Here is a 17,827-nt window from a genome sequence, read left to right as displayed (position 1 = left end):
CTGCAAGAAAAATGTGAAATATGTCAGCTTGGCTGGTATCCCACAGCTAAAGTCCTTGGATATGGTGAATACTTCTTTGGGCAGAAGATGTCAAATCATCACTTTATTGTGCGTAAATACTCCGGATTGCCTAAGCTGTGTACAGCACGAATCAGAGGCACAGGAGGAACAGCCTGGCTATCTTTATATGCCCCCCACTCTGATTATGACTGCTCTCCAGTTATAACCTCAAGATAAATTAGAACAGCTTCAGCGCTGCTTTATCTCAGAAAGTCCCTCAAGGGGCTGTTGTGCTCATCAAAATTCACCAGAGCTCCAAATCCTGCTTATCTCAGTGAAGACGAGGGTGGGCTGATAGGAAGGCAGCTACACCATCTTCCTGTTAACTGAAGATTTCCTCCGTCTGTTAGCACAGGGAAGAAAGACTGAGTGGAGTTGTGATAAACGGTATTCAAGGATATGAAAGGTTGTTGCAGAGAGGAAGGGAATAAGCTAATCCCCGTATGCAAGGCAGATAGGACAAAAAAATGATGTGTTCAAGTAGGAGCATGAAATACTGTGGTAAGAAAGATCGGAGTGATGTTTTCAGAGCAGCGTTTTCACTGAGGGAAGTCAAGTGCAGGAAAAAAATTGCTGAAAGTGAATGTGGAGTCACTTCATGGAGAACTTTAAAGACAGGTAAGTAAAACCCCTGTCCGGAGTGAGATGGGCATGCTTTACCCTGCCTCGCAGTTCCTGACAAGTCTATTTTTGTTACAGTCCCTTATCACTAGAGGAGCTGTGTATACTTCCAGCTAGACATCAGTGACCCTATCTACTGGCGTTTCGTTGAGTATGTCACCAGAGGTGACTTAGCTAATCTTTGATCTGCAATTACTTTGTGGCTGCACGAAGATGCACAACTTTCTATGGACAAAAAACATATCCTGTTAACAAACTCAACCATTACTTGTTCTCCCTTTGACAGGACATCTCCCACATCAACAATTTAAACTATCCTCCACGGACATCTTTACAACAATACCATTTTGAGAAAAAAAATCACCATACGGCTGATTCTATCGTGAACGTAATTACATTAGTGGAAATATTTTCATACAGAGGCTGAAAATGACTGTGAGTGTGGGCTTGGGTTCAGTCTTGAGGCTTGGTTCTGAATGGAAAGGCTCAAATTTGGAAGGCCTTTTCTTACAGGCCTGCCAGGCAGGTTTGGAAAGCTCTCAGGACTCAGTAAAACCAAAGTAGTAGTATTAAAGTGAATGGGATCAGAAAAACGGAGCCCATGTTATTTTTCCCTCCTATGCCTATAAAGAAAAAAAAATAAGGGGCCACAAGGAGACTTGGGGATTGAACGGATTCCTCCTCAGTGCTGGCAGAAACATCAGCTGGGATGGAGACCTGGAGGTCCCATGCTTACAGAAAGGGTTTTGTCTGTTTTCTTTCCTAGTCAGTGCTCCTTGGACTCCATTTCTTCTCAGATAGTTGACATCTGGCTACATGTTTTGTTAATATTCAAGTCCAAATGTGAATAACATCTGATAATGGAAGTTTTGGGACAAACTTCTGCTTTTGGGTGTGTGTACATCTGGACCCAAATATGAAATGTATTTCTCACCCATAAGCTCCCAAATAAATAACAGAAATGCAAGTAAAAAATAAGGGAAATGTATTTCTTTTCTTTTCTCGAGGTCTCTAATTACAAAGCAAATTTACCACTTTGTAGGTAAGTATGACAGAGGTGACAGTAAAAAGCTATGCTGCGCCTCAAGTATCAGAGCGTAGCCATTTTGCAGCTAATGAAGCAACTATAGCGAGTGGCAATAACCAGGGGAATGCTCTCTTTCCTTTAGGCAGATGTTCAGGTTAATGAATCAGGCCAAGTGAGGTGGGATTTCTTCTAACCAAGCGCTCCATCTGCACCATCATTTTTTCCTCCTCACCACCCACTGAGTCGTAGCGTTCCATGTCCTCTGGCTGCCAGCTACCACAGCTAACCTTCCCAGAAGCCCAGTCCCTCCCTTAGCCCGTGGCTGCTGTCCATCATTGGCTTTGGAGCAAGTGTTCCAAACTTGTTCCCAGGCGTGGGTCCCCTGCACAGTACGTAGCACATTTCACTACTAGCCAGGACATCGGGGTGGCTTTTTTTGGCTACCTGTTGGATTGGTGAATTCATTCCCTTGCTGCCCATGGGAGCCATGGTAATGGTCCCCATGGGCTTTCTCGATGCTTAGCAGGAAAGCAGAACTGAACAAGTGCAGACCTCCCTGCTGCTGAACTCGGACAATAGGGCTGCTCATAATACCAGCAGATGGTTTTGCTTTTTAGGCCATACAGGGCAAATTTATTTTCCTCTCAGGAGCAAATGCAAGCATAGCCAAGACTAAGAAATTCAGAGCTAGCTTCCGGAAACCCACTATTGACTTATGCTGCAAAGCAGTACTTATGCTTAACGTCCATCAATAATGAGGGTCTTCTGGTTAGACCACTCAACTGCTGCCTCAGCAAAAAGTGATGTGCCTCAAGCATCCAAGCTGGACTTAGTTTCATCCCCTGCTCTGCTTAAACATGGGGTACCAGATAATTTCTCTGCTTTGTGCATCACATTTGTAATGGCATCGAGTTCTCTTCCCCTTAAGGCATTGAGGTGTGAAAGCTGTAGCCCTCTGAAGTTCCTGTTTAACATTATGTGTACCCAGCTAACCTATATCGATTTTTTACCTTTATTAAAAAAGCAGTACTATATAAGCTATTTTTGGTCTTTCTTCTACTTCTCTGTGCTCATAAAAGCACTAAAATTAAAGCAGAAAGAAAGGGGGAAACACATTAAACTGTTTAAACTTTTTAGTTCACAAAAACTTTTAACTGGATTCCTTGTTTGGATTCAAAGAGGCAAAACATGAGACTTTGATGTTCTTCATGTGCCTGTTAAAAGAGAGAAAGAGACCCACCAATAGGAAGAAGTTGGCATGAAGCCCTCTTTGACACAGCCAGCACAATGTAAAGGATTAAAGGTCTAATCTAGAAGATATATTGCACACTAAACAGCGGAACCATTTAGGAGAACATTAAATGGCACTTAAGCTAAACAGTTGTCCTTGGGAACTGCAGTTTATATGTGACTGCTCTAATATCCATTTTAAGCTTGCAGGGCTTTGAAAACAAGATGTCATTGTTTTATAAAAACACACACATTTAATCTTCCCTTGTGAGGCTGTTCTTGAAATATCTGGCTGCTGGACTGGCAAAACATTTCAGAGGAAACAAATGGGGCTGGTGTCAAAACTAGTACTGTTGCACTTTATTTCTGAAGTTATTTGCATGTGCTCGGTTGATTTTTTTTTTTGATCCAAATAAACAAACCACAAACCTTTTCAATGATAAAACTCCCATTTAATTTTTTTAACAGTATTCCCACTGTTCTGTAAGCAAATAATAATAATACAGTTTAAGTAATATGAGAACACCAAGAAAGTGGTCAGTTCTACATTCACTTGTGCTCTGCGTTCTTCATAAATTAATATTTATGGAACTATTAGGAGGCTTCAGCCAAAAATAAAGACCACCCAGAGCAAGGTTTCAATTTTAGTATTCTAGGCACGGGTCATTAAAAAAAAATTCTTACAAAAAAGCCTTCTTCTGCAACATGTACAGTACATGGATTTTCATGTACATCACTCAGTAGGCGTGTGAAGCATACTCCGTTCCTAAAAAATCACAATGCATGCTTTTATAATTCTTTTACTATTTTGCACCAGGGAGAAATCATCCTCTCTGCCACGCAGGCCAGAAATAGAACAGGAAAAAAGGCAGCAGGGAGGGGACTGTGTCTTGCAGAATTACACAGTCCAGTTTAAAATCTCCCTAGTTTTTAACTGATGATCTAGAAAACGAAATGAAGAGGTTTTTTGCTTTGTTTTTTTTTTTTTTTTTTAAATTGTAACTATGTATCTGATACCTTCAACCTTGTTACTTGTATCAATAATGATATTAATCCTTGCCATAGTGACTAATGAAGCCAGGATATCCCCTGGATCAAGTCATTATCCCAAAAGCTATCTGAAAAATAACAGTGCCATGGATAGCTTTGCTTAAATGAGCTAGTGGTCTCCAAACAGTTCCCGGCAGACAGGCAATCCCGGCTGGCTGCCTCATTAACTACTCCAGAAGAGAATCCAAAGGCAAAATCAATGAGGAGGGCAACCGCCTCCAGCAGGGCTGGGGTGGCCCAAAGTCACAGGTGTCTCCGGGCTGAGGAGCCCTCACAAGGCGTTTGCAGGATAGATTGCACGGTGTCATAGCCATGGAGCAAGCAAACAGAAACATTCTGTCTCCAAGGAGCATTGCAAGACGGTTGCAGGAGAAAAGTCGACAGTTATTTTTATAATAACCTCCTGCAAGGCTCCTCAGCCACCAAGCCCATTATGCTTATCGTCATTGTTAGCGTGTGACTAACTGCTGGAGTATCTGTGAAGCTGCTCCTCTCAGGCTGGGGAGGAATGCGCTTAACTGTTTTTTAATTAAAAGCAGCAGCTGATACCTCATGAAAAGGATTCTTTGTGAAGACAATATGGAGTCTGTGCTGCAAGCTTGCCATAGCTCCCTATTGTCCCTGTTTTACATCATTAGGTAGATTTGCCTGACCAGTGTCGAGATGTGCAAAGAAGTACAGCAGTGCTGAGGCAAGATGGGCTCTAAGGTTTTGGCTTGTCTAGACCACAAACAAAATGGTATCAGGAATGATATAAAGGCTTTACTAGAAAATAGTTTTATTAGATTCCAGTTCTAAATTGTTCTGATCTGAAATTTGGCAGTGGGGCGGGATGGTGTTGGTCCCAGGAGATCAGGCATTTCAGCCATTCTCCTATCTCTCTTTTGAGAAGTCTTCTCAAGGAGGTCTATTCTTTTCAGTCCTAGATATCAATGCCAGGTATCACCCCATTCCCAAAGCCATAACCTTCCTTTCGAGTAATACCACTTCAGTAGCATGAAGGCACTGCTGTGACTACTCTTTCTATCTCCATCATGCACCACCCACTCCAAGGAACCTCCGGAGATGTGCCCTGGATCCATCTATACCTCATGGAGAGAGCTCAGAGATGGAGAGAAAGCCGTGTCCCTAGCAACAAGTTTTCTGCTTATAGAAAAACAAGAAATATCCGAGAGTAGAAATAATATGTTTGATTAGAACAATTCATATCCTTAGAACAAATCCCAAACTTGCAGGCACAGAAGTCCTTCTCCAGTCTGAAACAGACACAAAGAAATCCAAAACAAAGGCCAAGTAAATTTGATTCATTGTGATATCTTAACCTGTAAGACATCTGAGAGAAAATTAGTCTTCTGCCTGTCTACAGCTACTTGACTGCTGTCGCTGCAGCCTTCAGTAGAGTCTTTCCTCTGCTTTGTAGTGTCTGACTGAAAAGCCTCATTGTTAAAGTGAGTCTCAGCACACACAGACCTCTCACATGTCCTCTGTGTGTAGGACAACCCAGGCTATTCTTAATTTTACCGGTTTTGCTCTTACTTTATTTTTTACTTTATTTTTATGGTTAAAAAATGCCAATTGGTTGGTATATCTGTTGCTTTGTACATGTCCTGCATCAGAGTGACCTCTACCCCCCAATCAATGATTGAACCAAAAGTTCTGGAGAGAACTAAAGGGCTCCATGAGGTAAAGGGGATAGACAATCTGAGGGAGGAAAAAAAGATGGCTTAAGCAGGAAAAAAATTATGACACTTAAATGGAGTTTATTTAGGCATTGTTGACTACATATTTTTGGACATTGAAATTTAGAGAAACCGGACAATCTTAGACCTTTTCCAGATTCAGAATCTGGTAAACAGCGGAGATAAAATGTCTGTGGTGCGCAGAAAATTCTCCCAACTGCAGTTGGCTGCTCCCATGCTGGAACAATGCATGCCCACAAATAGCAAGTAACCAAAACACTTTCCATTTCTTAATAGGCTGTCTGCTGTTAATTATTTTAGTTGCTTGCTGGGAACAATGGAGGTGGATTGGAAATGATGGCTCAGAAATTATGAGAAATAAATAAGCAACTATTTTTAATGTTTTGGACTTTACTAGTGTATAACGCCTCACATTAGAAGATCTTAAAACACTTAGAAAAAGGTAACTATTAGCATTATATTCAATTTACAAGCGAGTAGAGAGGAACTAGGGAGTTAGTATGGTGTTTGACTTTGAACAGGGTGCAGGAATGGCTTTTGCTACAGCTATTTATGGAGGATTTACACGACTGTAGTGTTTATTGTGTCTTTCAATAAAAAGCAGCTGCAGAAACACACAGCTGGCAAGCTTCAGTACCTGTGAGATACTGAAGATATTATCCAGAAAGCTGATGCACAGGTACAAGGAGATTCACATGGTCCCCGCAGCACTTTAAGTATTGCTTTTCTAACAAAAGTCTGAACTAATTTTAAATGCTTATGTTGTTTATGTTCAAAATTCTCTTCCTCTGCCTGTTTAAAGCCAGATCCTCATCCTGATATAAATCATCTGACCGCGTTGTTCAGGTTCTTTGGCTAGGTCTTTGCTGCAGAGTTCTACAGGCTTTGGTACAGGTATTGTTCCGAGCGATTCTCTCATCCATACACAGAAATATTTCTTGAAGGTTAGCACTGCTGTTGACCCAGATTTGCTTGTGTAGCTACACATGTGGGCTAGAGGCTGTGTACTGATTGCACTCTAGCTGACACGGGACCTACTTTCTCATGAGAAAACAGGGCAAAAATTGACTCTATGACCCCCTTCAATCCTCTTACAGACCCATCTTGCTGCGAGTCTACGATGCCCCTCGCTTCTGCACGCAAGCAACGCAGGCTCTATACTGTCTCTATATACACATCATGTGAGAGAGACGCAAAGAAGAAAGGATCAAAGATGCGGCCATAAGCTGAACATCTGCTTCTGCCCATGATCTGTTTTCCTTGACATTTTCTTATCTCACATGCCTTTCATAAACTCCAGAACTTTCAAACCAATCCCTCCTGTCTTCCACTGCATTATCCTGTCCTGTGCTCAAAGAATGAATGCAATTTATATGTATCTAGAGATTAAGACCCCATGGAGAGGTTGCAAAGGAGATGTGACCACTATTATAGCCAAAGGGCTAGAACAACACTGATGAAATTGCTGCCTAAATAAGAAGATGTGGTAAGTTTTACGTCTCTTTTAAATTGTTTATATTTTTTATTTAGGTTTCTGTAGGAGATGAGTTGGGGCTTAGAACTTTATTCTGTAAGGGAGTCTCTTGTGAGAGGCCATGTGAAGGTCAACAAAACTTGCCTTATTAAGAAAGAATGAAGAGAAAAAAAAAAAAAGATTAAAAGAGCCTGGAGAGCCTGGAGATGCTTTGATTGAAAAGAGCGTGCTCAATTGCAAAATTGCATCATGTCTTTTTATCTGGTAAGACAGTGGCTTCTGTGCTCACTGACTCTATTTCAAATCCTAATCCTAAGATTTCATAGTGGGGCTCACCAGGATCACTTCCACAGTTTTCTGTGGGCTTTGGATTGGACTCTGTCCACATGTATTCAATTGAAATGGCCACTCAGACTCTTGAGATCATCTCCCTTTCATCCTCTTGCAACAAGAGTTAGGGTTTCTCAGGACAATATGATATGCGTTCTCCATCAGCAATGCTAAGACTAGTGGATGCAAAAAAACCCACCACGGGCACCAAGCAGCTAATACATCAGATTTTGCCATAACTTCACACTGTGTTCAATCCTATTGACGTCAGTTCTGTGCAGTGTTTGGCCCTAGATTTTCCCACAATGGGATCCCATTCTTCTTGCATGAGAATATGTCTTGGACAAATTGCCATGTCACATGCATTCAAAGGGCCATGATAAACCCTCCATCTTTGCACGGGGCTCCCAATTACATCAAAGGAATTTCTGCATACAAAACAAGGGTAAAATATGCCTCTAATTTAAGGTTAAATTATACCGTTAAGGCATGGGCTAAAATAAGAGGCAGCAAGGAAGCTGAACCACATTAAGGAGTACATCCAAAGCACTGTGTCTCAGAAAAAATGCAATCTTTTATGCTACAAGCATTTGGCACAAATGGAGAAGAATTTGTGATGTGCCTTTTCAGGGAACAAGCTACCAGGCAGCCCCACTGGAATGCAGAGAAAGAGAAGAAATTCATGATTTAATATGCTCTTTACCTCTCATTTCACAGATTCCAGGCAAAGGCTTGTGGGCCTGGTCCCCAGTTCCCACACTTCATCCATCTGCAAAGACTGAAAAAAAAGTTTGCTCTTACTATTTCTTCCCCTTTCCACCCTATGTGCGCTTCTGAGATGAACAGTTTAGCTGGTGGGGAAAAAGATCCAAGGTTGGTTTAACAGTGACTCTTCCAATGATATATGCTATATGGAAGAAATGTCATACATGTATGTATGTTCCTTGCATACGTAAGCACGATTACAAAAGTGAAGATGAACTATTATCTGTAAGAGTCTAGGATAATAATTTAAGCAGATGTTGACAACAGCACAAGTTTCCTAAAGCAGAGTAAAATTTGAAATGCAGCTTTCATCTGAGAATATTGTGAAAACACAACTGAGAGGGAGATTCTGCTGCCACTGTTTAAATATTGCGTGCAAAGTAAAAGTAAAGGCAAAGGTGGCAGAATCAGCTCCCTGCCCAGTCTTTTATTTCTCTTTTCTTTCATCTTAAATAAGTTGTCTAGATATCAGTTGTAGCTACCTCAAGAGATCACCTATGTCAGCCTCACAAGTCACACTGTGCCGGGAGCTGTTACACATCCATCAGGCTGCATTTTCTGGAGTAAGGGAAAGGATCACTACATCCCATGAGATTTTAGAACTACTCATTGTAGCTCAGTTTGCTCATTGCTATCCACAGAGCTATCAAAACCACAGTGACTGGGAAGGTTTGGGGTAGAAGACTCTAAATTGTGTCATGGGAGGATTTGAAGGAGGATTCAGTGGATGCAAGTAATTTATGATTGCATCTGACCTTAATTGGGGTATCCCAAGGTCATGCATATAAAAAGCGATGCCTCTTTCCACGACTTCGGTTTTATTAAAAACTCCTTGTATAGTTCATGACAGTTTTAACTTTTCACAAGACACTCACAAATTAGAATCATCTTCCTTGTGGGCCTGCTAATGGAAATCCCCTCATACAGTTATTAGTCACTGTCTTACAATAGCTTCTTGTCTCTAAGTACTTTGATGTTGTACATAAGAGCTGTGGATCAATTACATTCATTTTTCCCATTACCGGGCAAATATTTGGACATTTTCTGTTGAGTTGATTCAAGGCAGAACTAAACCAAAGGAGTTGCATACTGTGCAGACATTTCTAACCTTCAGAAGCTGAAGGTTTTGTGACCTGGGAGAATTAATAGATGTTTATTCTAGCAGGATAAATGGAAAAAGACCATTTCTATTTTAGGGAGATAAATGAAAAGCAGGGAAGATGGGGTTTGTTATGACAAAATTGTTCACAAGTGGCATGCTGAAATGAGGAAAAGCAGTTATGTATTTATATTATAATCCTCACGGAATGTTTGTTAAGAGAGACTCAAGTGACAAAACACATTAGTAATTGTTGTGATTCCTCACCTATCAAAACAAGTATTTCCACTAAAACTAGTCTGCTAAGGTTGTCTCTGTTGGAAAGATTCAAAATACACCTATCTTCTGCAGTGAAAATCCAGAACTTTTTCATTAAGATGTGATTTCTTCCAACAAGGAGAATGCATATGGCTATTCCTTCTTGCCTGCTTCAAACAATAGCTGTAAGTCTTCCACCACTGTGTCAGAAACACATTTTGAAAATATTTCACTTGCCAGGATTCTTCTGCAGAACAGAAGAAGGAAGGCGAGCCAGCTGGCATGCCCAGCAGTGGCAATCTCAAGTGCTTACCACGCTCGGGAATGTTATAAAGCAAGAGCAAACGGACGGCATTCTCCAAACATGGTGCTGCAGCTATTCTTCAGCTGGTACTGCTCTTCTAAACTTACTCAAGTCCGCTGCTAACGCTTATGGGAATTTTGGCTCAAACAAGGCTTTCATTGAGAAGAGGCTAGTGCTCGATTTGGTCATCAATTTTTCATGAAATCTTTTTTTTCAGCAGACAAGACAGATTCCCTGAAACCACTTTTTCCGTAATCCGGAAAGGAATTTCTGTGACTGTGGTACAGACAAACCCTCTGTTAATTCAGTGGTATTACTGCCCTGGTGCTGGGGATCAGAGCGTGTCAGCCATACGGAAAGACAGAATGGCAGCTTGTATGGGCTTCGCTCTCTTCCTTCAGCGGTGAGGAATTGCCGAATGATAGGGGTGGCGAATCCTTAGAAGTAACCCCAAAAGAGGATTCCTCCCCAGGAAGACTGTGTGCTAGTCTGTGAAGCAAAAGGACATTTCTTTTTGTCTAAAGGCTCAAGAAATTCCGATGATGAAATGATTGCCAATATTATCTAAACAGGTAATGGATTTAGAGCCATTCAAAGAACGAACACTTGAACGGATAATGTATTTCACGTTCATTGCAAAAACACACTTATGATTTTTTTCTGAGGGAGTTTTAATACTTTTATTTAAGCCTTTCAGAAATAATTTGAGCTTCTTATTGAGTATTTCCATTGCTGAAAAGCTAGCATGCAGCCAGAAAACCTTGTTTGAAAAATGTCAGCTTTTTAATCAGTCTGTAAATCATTTCATTAATGTTGTGTGTTTGGAATAGAAAATTAGTCCAGTTTGAACCCTGGAAAAGAAAACAATTAAAAACACAGACAATTGTTTTCAAGCCCTTAAAATCCATTTGTGAGCCTAGGTACAAAATTATCATATTCGTCATTTCCAAGAGAATATCTTATGTTACTGTGTTTAAACAGGAGAAGGTATAGTTTAACACCGTTATCTGCTGTGACTGCCAGGAAGGGCATAAATCATGGTTATCAGAAGGCCTGATGCTGTTCCATTTGTGTAAATCTGAGTCAGGAGAAATACCACCGTAATCAATGGACTGTACAATTGTACAGATAGCAGAACAAGGGTGCCCCAAACACGTTTTGTTTTGCACATTTTATCTTTCTTCACCCATTTTCCTGGCTTTACCTCCTTTTCTTTATTCCTTAAAATGAAGGACTGCAAAGAGCTACAACTGGAAACAGCCTTATCACACAGAACCACCCTCAAATCAATGTGTCTTTTATTAGGCATTGTCTTGAAACTCCCCACCAGGACTTGAACTGAGGACAAGAGATGTTGGTGCATTATTGCATCAAAGCCTATTGTGATTTGTAGCTTAAAATGCGTTGTTTAATTTTCATTAAAAATTGATTTGCAGCATATGCAATTTCAAAAACTAGGACGGAATTTACTGTCCTTTTCCATTTATGGCTCAACCATTTTGTTGGAGGCATCATCATTCATCACAATGTCATCTCATGATTATTATTTTGCCTGCTGGGTAGAGGCATTTTGGTTAAAAGTGAAAGTACCAATTGTGCTAACTATAATTATATGTTCTCAGTATATTGAAGAAAATAGACGTGGTCTGGGACTTAAGTGAAAAGCACAAATTCGGTGAGGTGCTGAGAGCGTCCTGCCAGATGCTGTGCAACCTCAGTTCTCATCCAGGGTGACGGAAAGCTAACGTGCCTCGTCTTTTTCAGGGTCAGACCACTGACGATTAAACAATTCTAGCAAATATGATCTCATTCTTATTTGTCTGGGACATTATGAAACACAACATGAAGGAAGTTCAGATGTGGTAGCAGAATACAAAGCACTAACACACCCAGCGTGGTGCTTGAAATGTGTTCCTTTATAATCCTATATTTCCCAGACAAACACTTGTAAACATTGAAGTAAAACAAAACACATTTCCTTTTTATGAAAAAAAAAATGCCTTAAAAACCACAGGATTAACAACACCAGGGAAGGACAATCCCCTGAGGGGCCCAAATCCTGTTTCCAAAACTTGGGGCTGAGTTAACTGTGTTCGAGCTGAAATTTTTGATGATAGAGCATGGAAAACATTTTTTTAAAAAGACATATCACGATCAGATATATCCTGAATAGATTCTGAAGTGATATCTCCTAATTTGAACACTCTTACCGATTACAGAGGACATTCCAATGGTCAGGGAGGGAAACGGGACTCAGACATCCTGGATTTGGGTTCTGGCTTGGCTGCAGGTTTTCCTGCATACACAGGAGCAAATCACTTTATCAGTCCTGTGTCGTGGCCTTGTGGCTCAAGAAAATAAATCACATTCTGCTTTCTTCAAGTCAGAAGCAACAGAGGTGGGAGAACTCACCTGACATTCCTGTCCCCACCCAAAAGCAAAGACAGAGCTAAATATGTGCTGAGCCGATAAAAGCTGGTAATGCTAAACTATGTACACAGTAAAGCAAAAAACAAATGTGGAAAAATTCACTGTGGTCAGTTGTTTTGTTTGTTGAATCACATGGATTTTGAAGATGGAGAGAAAATGATGACATTATTTTACAGATTTTTATTCAAAGGTTCCTCCTTTAGGCACCTCTCGTTTCTCCTGCCCAGGCTGTGGCCAGTCATCCAGTCAGAAGAGGAAAACTATCACACAAGTGAGCATCTCTGGAAAAGAGGAGAATTATATAGAAAAAAAGCCTAATTCATGGGGTGAAAGCATAAGAAATATAACACAGGCCCAGACCAATATCTCTTTGACAGTGTTTTCTCTCTGGCAGCAGGTTCAATTAAGGTAGGGCGTATCCTGTACCCTTCTTCTGAGTGTCTGTTCTTCAGCTATTCCCTACTTCCCATCTTCCAACATTTACCAGCTTAAGTACTTTCTGAGCCAGGGGAAGTATGTAAGCGACCACTTATTAATACCCAACAAAGCATCTGATCTTCATGAATTTGTCTAATCCAGTAATTTCAGGGGAAAAAAACTTCACCTGTTTTTCCTTCTCAGCATCCATCCCACGGCAGGAAGTTCCACAATTTAATGATGTGCTGAATAAAAAAATTACTTCCTTTTTCTGTATTTTCCTGTCGTCTAATAAGATGGCCCTTAGTTCCCGTACTGTTGCAAAAGTTTGGTATCTTCATAATTTTAGAGATTTTCACCATTCTACCCTTTCAGTCATCACATTATCTTTTTAGACTCCTTTATAGAAAACTCCTGTGATTATTCTTGTTCCCATTATCTATACCTTTCATGTTATCCTGCCACCGGTGCTGATTTGATCAATCACAATGACAGTTGATTGACTGACAATTTCATATTTGAATTCTTCCAAATCTCCTGTGTGAATACCGTCTATTGTTACTGATTTGTTGTGGTCCTGATTTGTTCTAAAATTTCAGACACTCCAATCTGGGAGTTTGCACAGACTCATTCTGTGTAAAGAATGACCCCAGTGTGAAAGACTCCCACCTCATTTACAGCGGGACCCAGTGCAAATAATTCATTTAGCTGTTCCATAATGTCTTTATCTTCCTTTGCTGCTTCTTCTCATCCTGCTAACTGTCCAACTGTGCTGCTTCCGATGTATATACAAAAGGCTTTACTGTTAGCTCTCATTACTTCTGCAAGTTGCTTCCACTAATATTTTTGGCTTGCTTTGCTGCGGTTTAACATTTATTTTGCTGGGGATTATACTCTTCCTCTGTTTTCTTTCTTTGGACAAAGCTTCCATATTTTGGAAGATGTCTTTTCATTTTGAATGGTGTCTGTTACACTGCTGTTTAGCTATGCCAGCTGCTTCTGGCTGTGGCTCATTCAGAGTCCGTTTTTATCAATGCAGTTGATGACTGGCATACATTTATTCTTTTGAAAGTATGCGTGCTACTTGCAAATATTTTATGCTTTTAACTGCTATTTCCAATTTACCCCTAAAGGGCTTCCTCATTTTTATATAATTCCCCAACTATTTTCCAGAAGTATTTTTGTGGAGACTTCTATGTTACTAATGAACCCCAAAGTCTCTGAATTGCTTTTTAGATGTTCACTCAGCATGGAAATCAGAAAACAAAACAAAATAGTAAAAGGGCCTAAGGAGAGCTGTCATGAAAAACCTTCTCCATCTGATTCACACACTAACTCAGAGGTTAATGTTCCAGCAGTGTTTGTTTCACAAATTCGCACAGCTCTACATTAACATCGTCGGGGAGGCAAAACAAATGTAGAACCTAGCGCTATATATTCATATCCCAGAGAGATGGGCATGCTGTAAGAACTCGAAGAAAGAAGTATTTTTGGTTGTTCCTGAAAGTATATTAGTGTAGATTTCTATTATATTAAATCCCAGTATACAATTTACGATAAAGGTACCATACTGAATTCTTTGTCCTCTACAAAAGGATTCGAAATTATCTTTGTGAAAAACCTGGAGCATAACTAGATTCTGACACCTGGCTGAATGGAAACATCAGTTTGGTTGCATATATTCCACCTTTCATGCAAGATGTGGTGTGGTAAACCTCCTTCAGCAAATCTCTGTGTGAAGACTACCAATGAAGCCACAATAGGTTCTAACCGCAGCTTCAGCCTTTGTGCAGAGCCTTAGGAAAACCGTGTGGAGTTTTTGTGCTATCTCTCTTGTCAAGTTACACGTGCATCTTCTTAAAATTATAAGTGGAAATACAACACAACGTAAATGTAAAGGGCACGTATTATTAATGCAGCTACTGAAAAGAAGAATCCAATACAAAGAAGGTCATGTTTGCATAAAACTTGGGACTCGACGGCTATGTCGTTAAGTATCCCTTGATCCTTTTGCAGGAATATGACCACGCGTCTGCCATGCAAAGTTTCTTTTCTTTAATAACTGTAAATGTAAATAAGTATTTATGAAGCTAATTTTCCATATTTCTATCTGTTTTAAATAACAAGTGAATCTTTATTTATTTTTAGAGGTCATGTTACATATCTTTCACAAACAGGAGAATTTATGTACATAATGTACCACATATATACTATATGTATATGCATATGCAAGTGCATACAATACATGTTTAAGGTTGCTTGTGCATATGTGTTCTACATGCATAATGGTGCAAAATAGATGGTTTTTTTTCCAAGAGAGTAGGATGACTGTATTCCTGCCAATGGAAAAGAAGAGCTGAATTAGTTCTTTATTTTCCACTTTGAGATTTGAATCCTGTAAGAAAGCCAGTAATTTTTTTAAAATGGAAGAAATAAGACAGGAAGACCGGAAAAACAGATGTCATTGTAAATAACAAATAAGAATGCAATCCTGCTGAAGAAAAATGTCCAATGTTTCAAGAAAATTTTCCAATCTGATGTGATTTTTTCTTTTTATGAAAGCTTGAGTAGAGTATAAGAATAACTCCGCAGTAAATCTCACAACTCAAATAATGTATTATGGACCTAACCAGTTTATTTTAAATTAAATTCAAATTTAATTCTTTTTTTAATTAAAACATTGCTTAGGAGAGGAGAAGACATGCATAAAGGAGAGCTTTTATCAGAGATTTTGTAATAAGCCTAGTTCTGAACTCAGTGAAGCAAAGTGCATAGCCCACGGCAGCTGACCTAGAAAATACTGGGGAAAGCTGACACTATCCTTCCGTATTTGTCAGAGATACGAGGGTTTGAGGTCATCAAAAAATGGCTTTAAACCGTTCGGTGTATTTCTGGGTTTGTTTCTCACGATAATATTGAACTAACTTATTGTTGCTATGGAATGAGTCAAAAGCAACGAAACGGCAAAGACAGAAAGACTTGTGTGTTTAGCCAGAGCCACGCTTTGTCATTTTATCATACAAGTTCTGTCAGCTGGCGGCAACATGAGTGAGCTAAGCTTCAAACAATATCATTCTGCAGATAAATCAATGAATGCAGACAGAAACAAGCTAAGTCTATTTTAGACAGCCTAATGATCAGTCGTTTTATCTAATAGCTTGTCAGACTTCAACCTGTCAAGCCTGAAGATTTAGGGACACTGATTCACTGGAGATTTCCTGATTGCATTCCTGCTGGGCTATCTATGAATCACAATGGGAGACTCCCAGGAAAAGGGGAGAAAATGGATCGCCTTCAGGCCTTTATGAGGCACGGGTTATTGTCATGCCTCAAACTAAATCCTAATTACTCTGATTAACAATGCAAGCCTGTCACTACTCATGCATAATAGTGAAAAAGTTTGCAGTAATGACTATGAAATTCTGCCACTTCTGCTCAGGCCTTCACACGTGCCTCACTGGGGCTTTGTCTGCCCTGCGTGCCATTAGCCCAGCTGCTGTTATGCCAGTCCCCCAGCTGCTGTTTCCAAAATAACGTTGCCAGGGTGAGCCCCATTTGCAATTCAGGCCAGACCTGAACACACTCGGTGGGATCAACTGACTCCCAGGACGGGCCGCAGGGTTTAAAGCACGTTGAGACGCTACTGGCTCTGCGTATCACGTTTCTTGCGTCTTCATATTAACTTTCCTCTTAAAATCAAAGGTCTATGGTAGGTTGCTATTCAAATGTAATGTCATCTTTCTGTGCGTATATATATATGTTTGGCATCTTATCCATCCGAGAGCTTTGTCGCTGCTTAGCTGTTAAATATCTCTGAGGTATAATGGAAATAATACTCCAGGCAGGTGTCTGCAACAGCGCATACACATCTACTCAGAAGGAAAGGTCCAACAGCTTAGTGAGAGGTATAGCATTGCTTTCATTTGAGGGGAAAAAAAAAAAAAAAAGAAAGAAAAAGCTTTTAGAATAGAGGAAAGAATTTATTTCTAGGGAAAAATTGTATTTTGAGACGCATACTCTTAAGGCAGTAGTTTGCAGTCCTCTGTACTGCTTTGCTAATGTCCCAGAACACTTGCCCCTCTCATCTTCTATCAACTCTGTGGTCTAATCCTGCCGCCATTAAAACTGAGTGCAAAATTCTCTGACAAAGTCCTGGTACCACTGGAATTACCAGCAAAGTTCCCATTAGCATTGGTGGCCGGGTCCAGTGCTGGGGACACAGGCGCCTGGTGTCCAGGGGACATGGGGAGGACGTGGCCGAGAGGAAGGAGAAAAGGTTGCGTCCTGACACAAAACTCAGTGGTGGCCAGACTGCAAAAGTGGACCCAGGAACTTGGTTTAGATGTGCATAGTAAGAATGGATGTCACTGCTACTGGTTTAAGGCGGAAACATGTTCCTCCATCTCTGACCGGTAACCCCTGGCTCCCGCTCACTGCTGGTGCTCAGCACCTGGCAGGATTAGCCCACGCTGCCTCAACGCCGGTGTAACGCACTTACTTCTTACCCCTCACCTCCACACCAATACGCATTAAACAGAGAGTGTTGGAGTGTTCAGCAATGAAGCCTATAAAATTAAATCCTCAATTATGCTCCAGTAGAAAAAAAAAAGGCCATAATTAAAACTCTTTACTTTTATTTTCCCTATTTGAAAGGACTTGTCCTGGGAACTGCTGAGTGCTTTTTTTGCTACATTCTCCTGCTGAGGGCACACGACTCTGAAAGAGGGTTTTGTCCTGAAAGAGCAGAAAATACTGCCGCTTCTTCTGTGGATATGTGCATGGGCTTTCCTTCTGCCTCTGAGGCAGTGCATTTCTTGGGCCTCTTGGATTTGGACTTTATCAAAACTGTATTGAAAAGGAAGTGAACGTTTGATTCACTTTGTTCAAAACAAAATTTCAAATCGAAACACGAGAAAACCAAATACGGTAACAGTCTGCTTTGAAGATACAGAGCTGTTTGCCTGTCAGAAGCAGCATGCTGATTTCATTAAACATTTCTCTGGAGTCTCCCCGGGCAGCCAGGCCATCCGACAGCCCTCTGCCCCCTGCCCAGCGCCCTCCA

This window comes from Vanellus vanellus (genome assembly GCF_965231255.1).
Source record: "Vanellus vanellus genome assembly, chromosome: 3".
Taxonomy (NCBI): Eukaryota; Metazoa; Chordata; class Aves; order Charadriiformes; family Charadriidae; genus Vanellus; species Vanellus vanellus.
Note: the sequence above shows the minus strand (reverse complement) of the source record.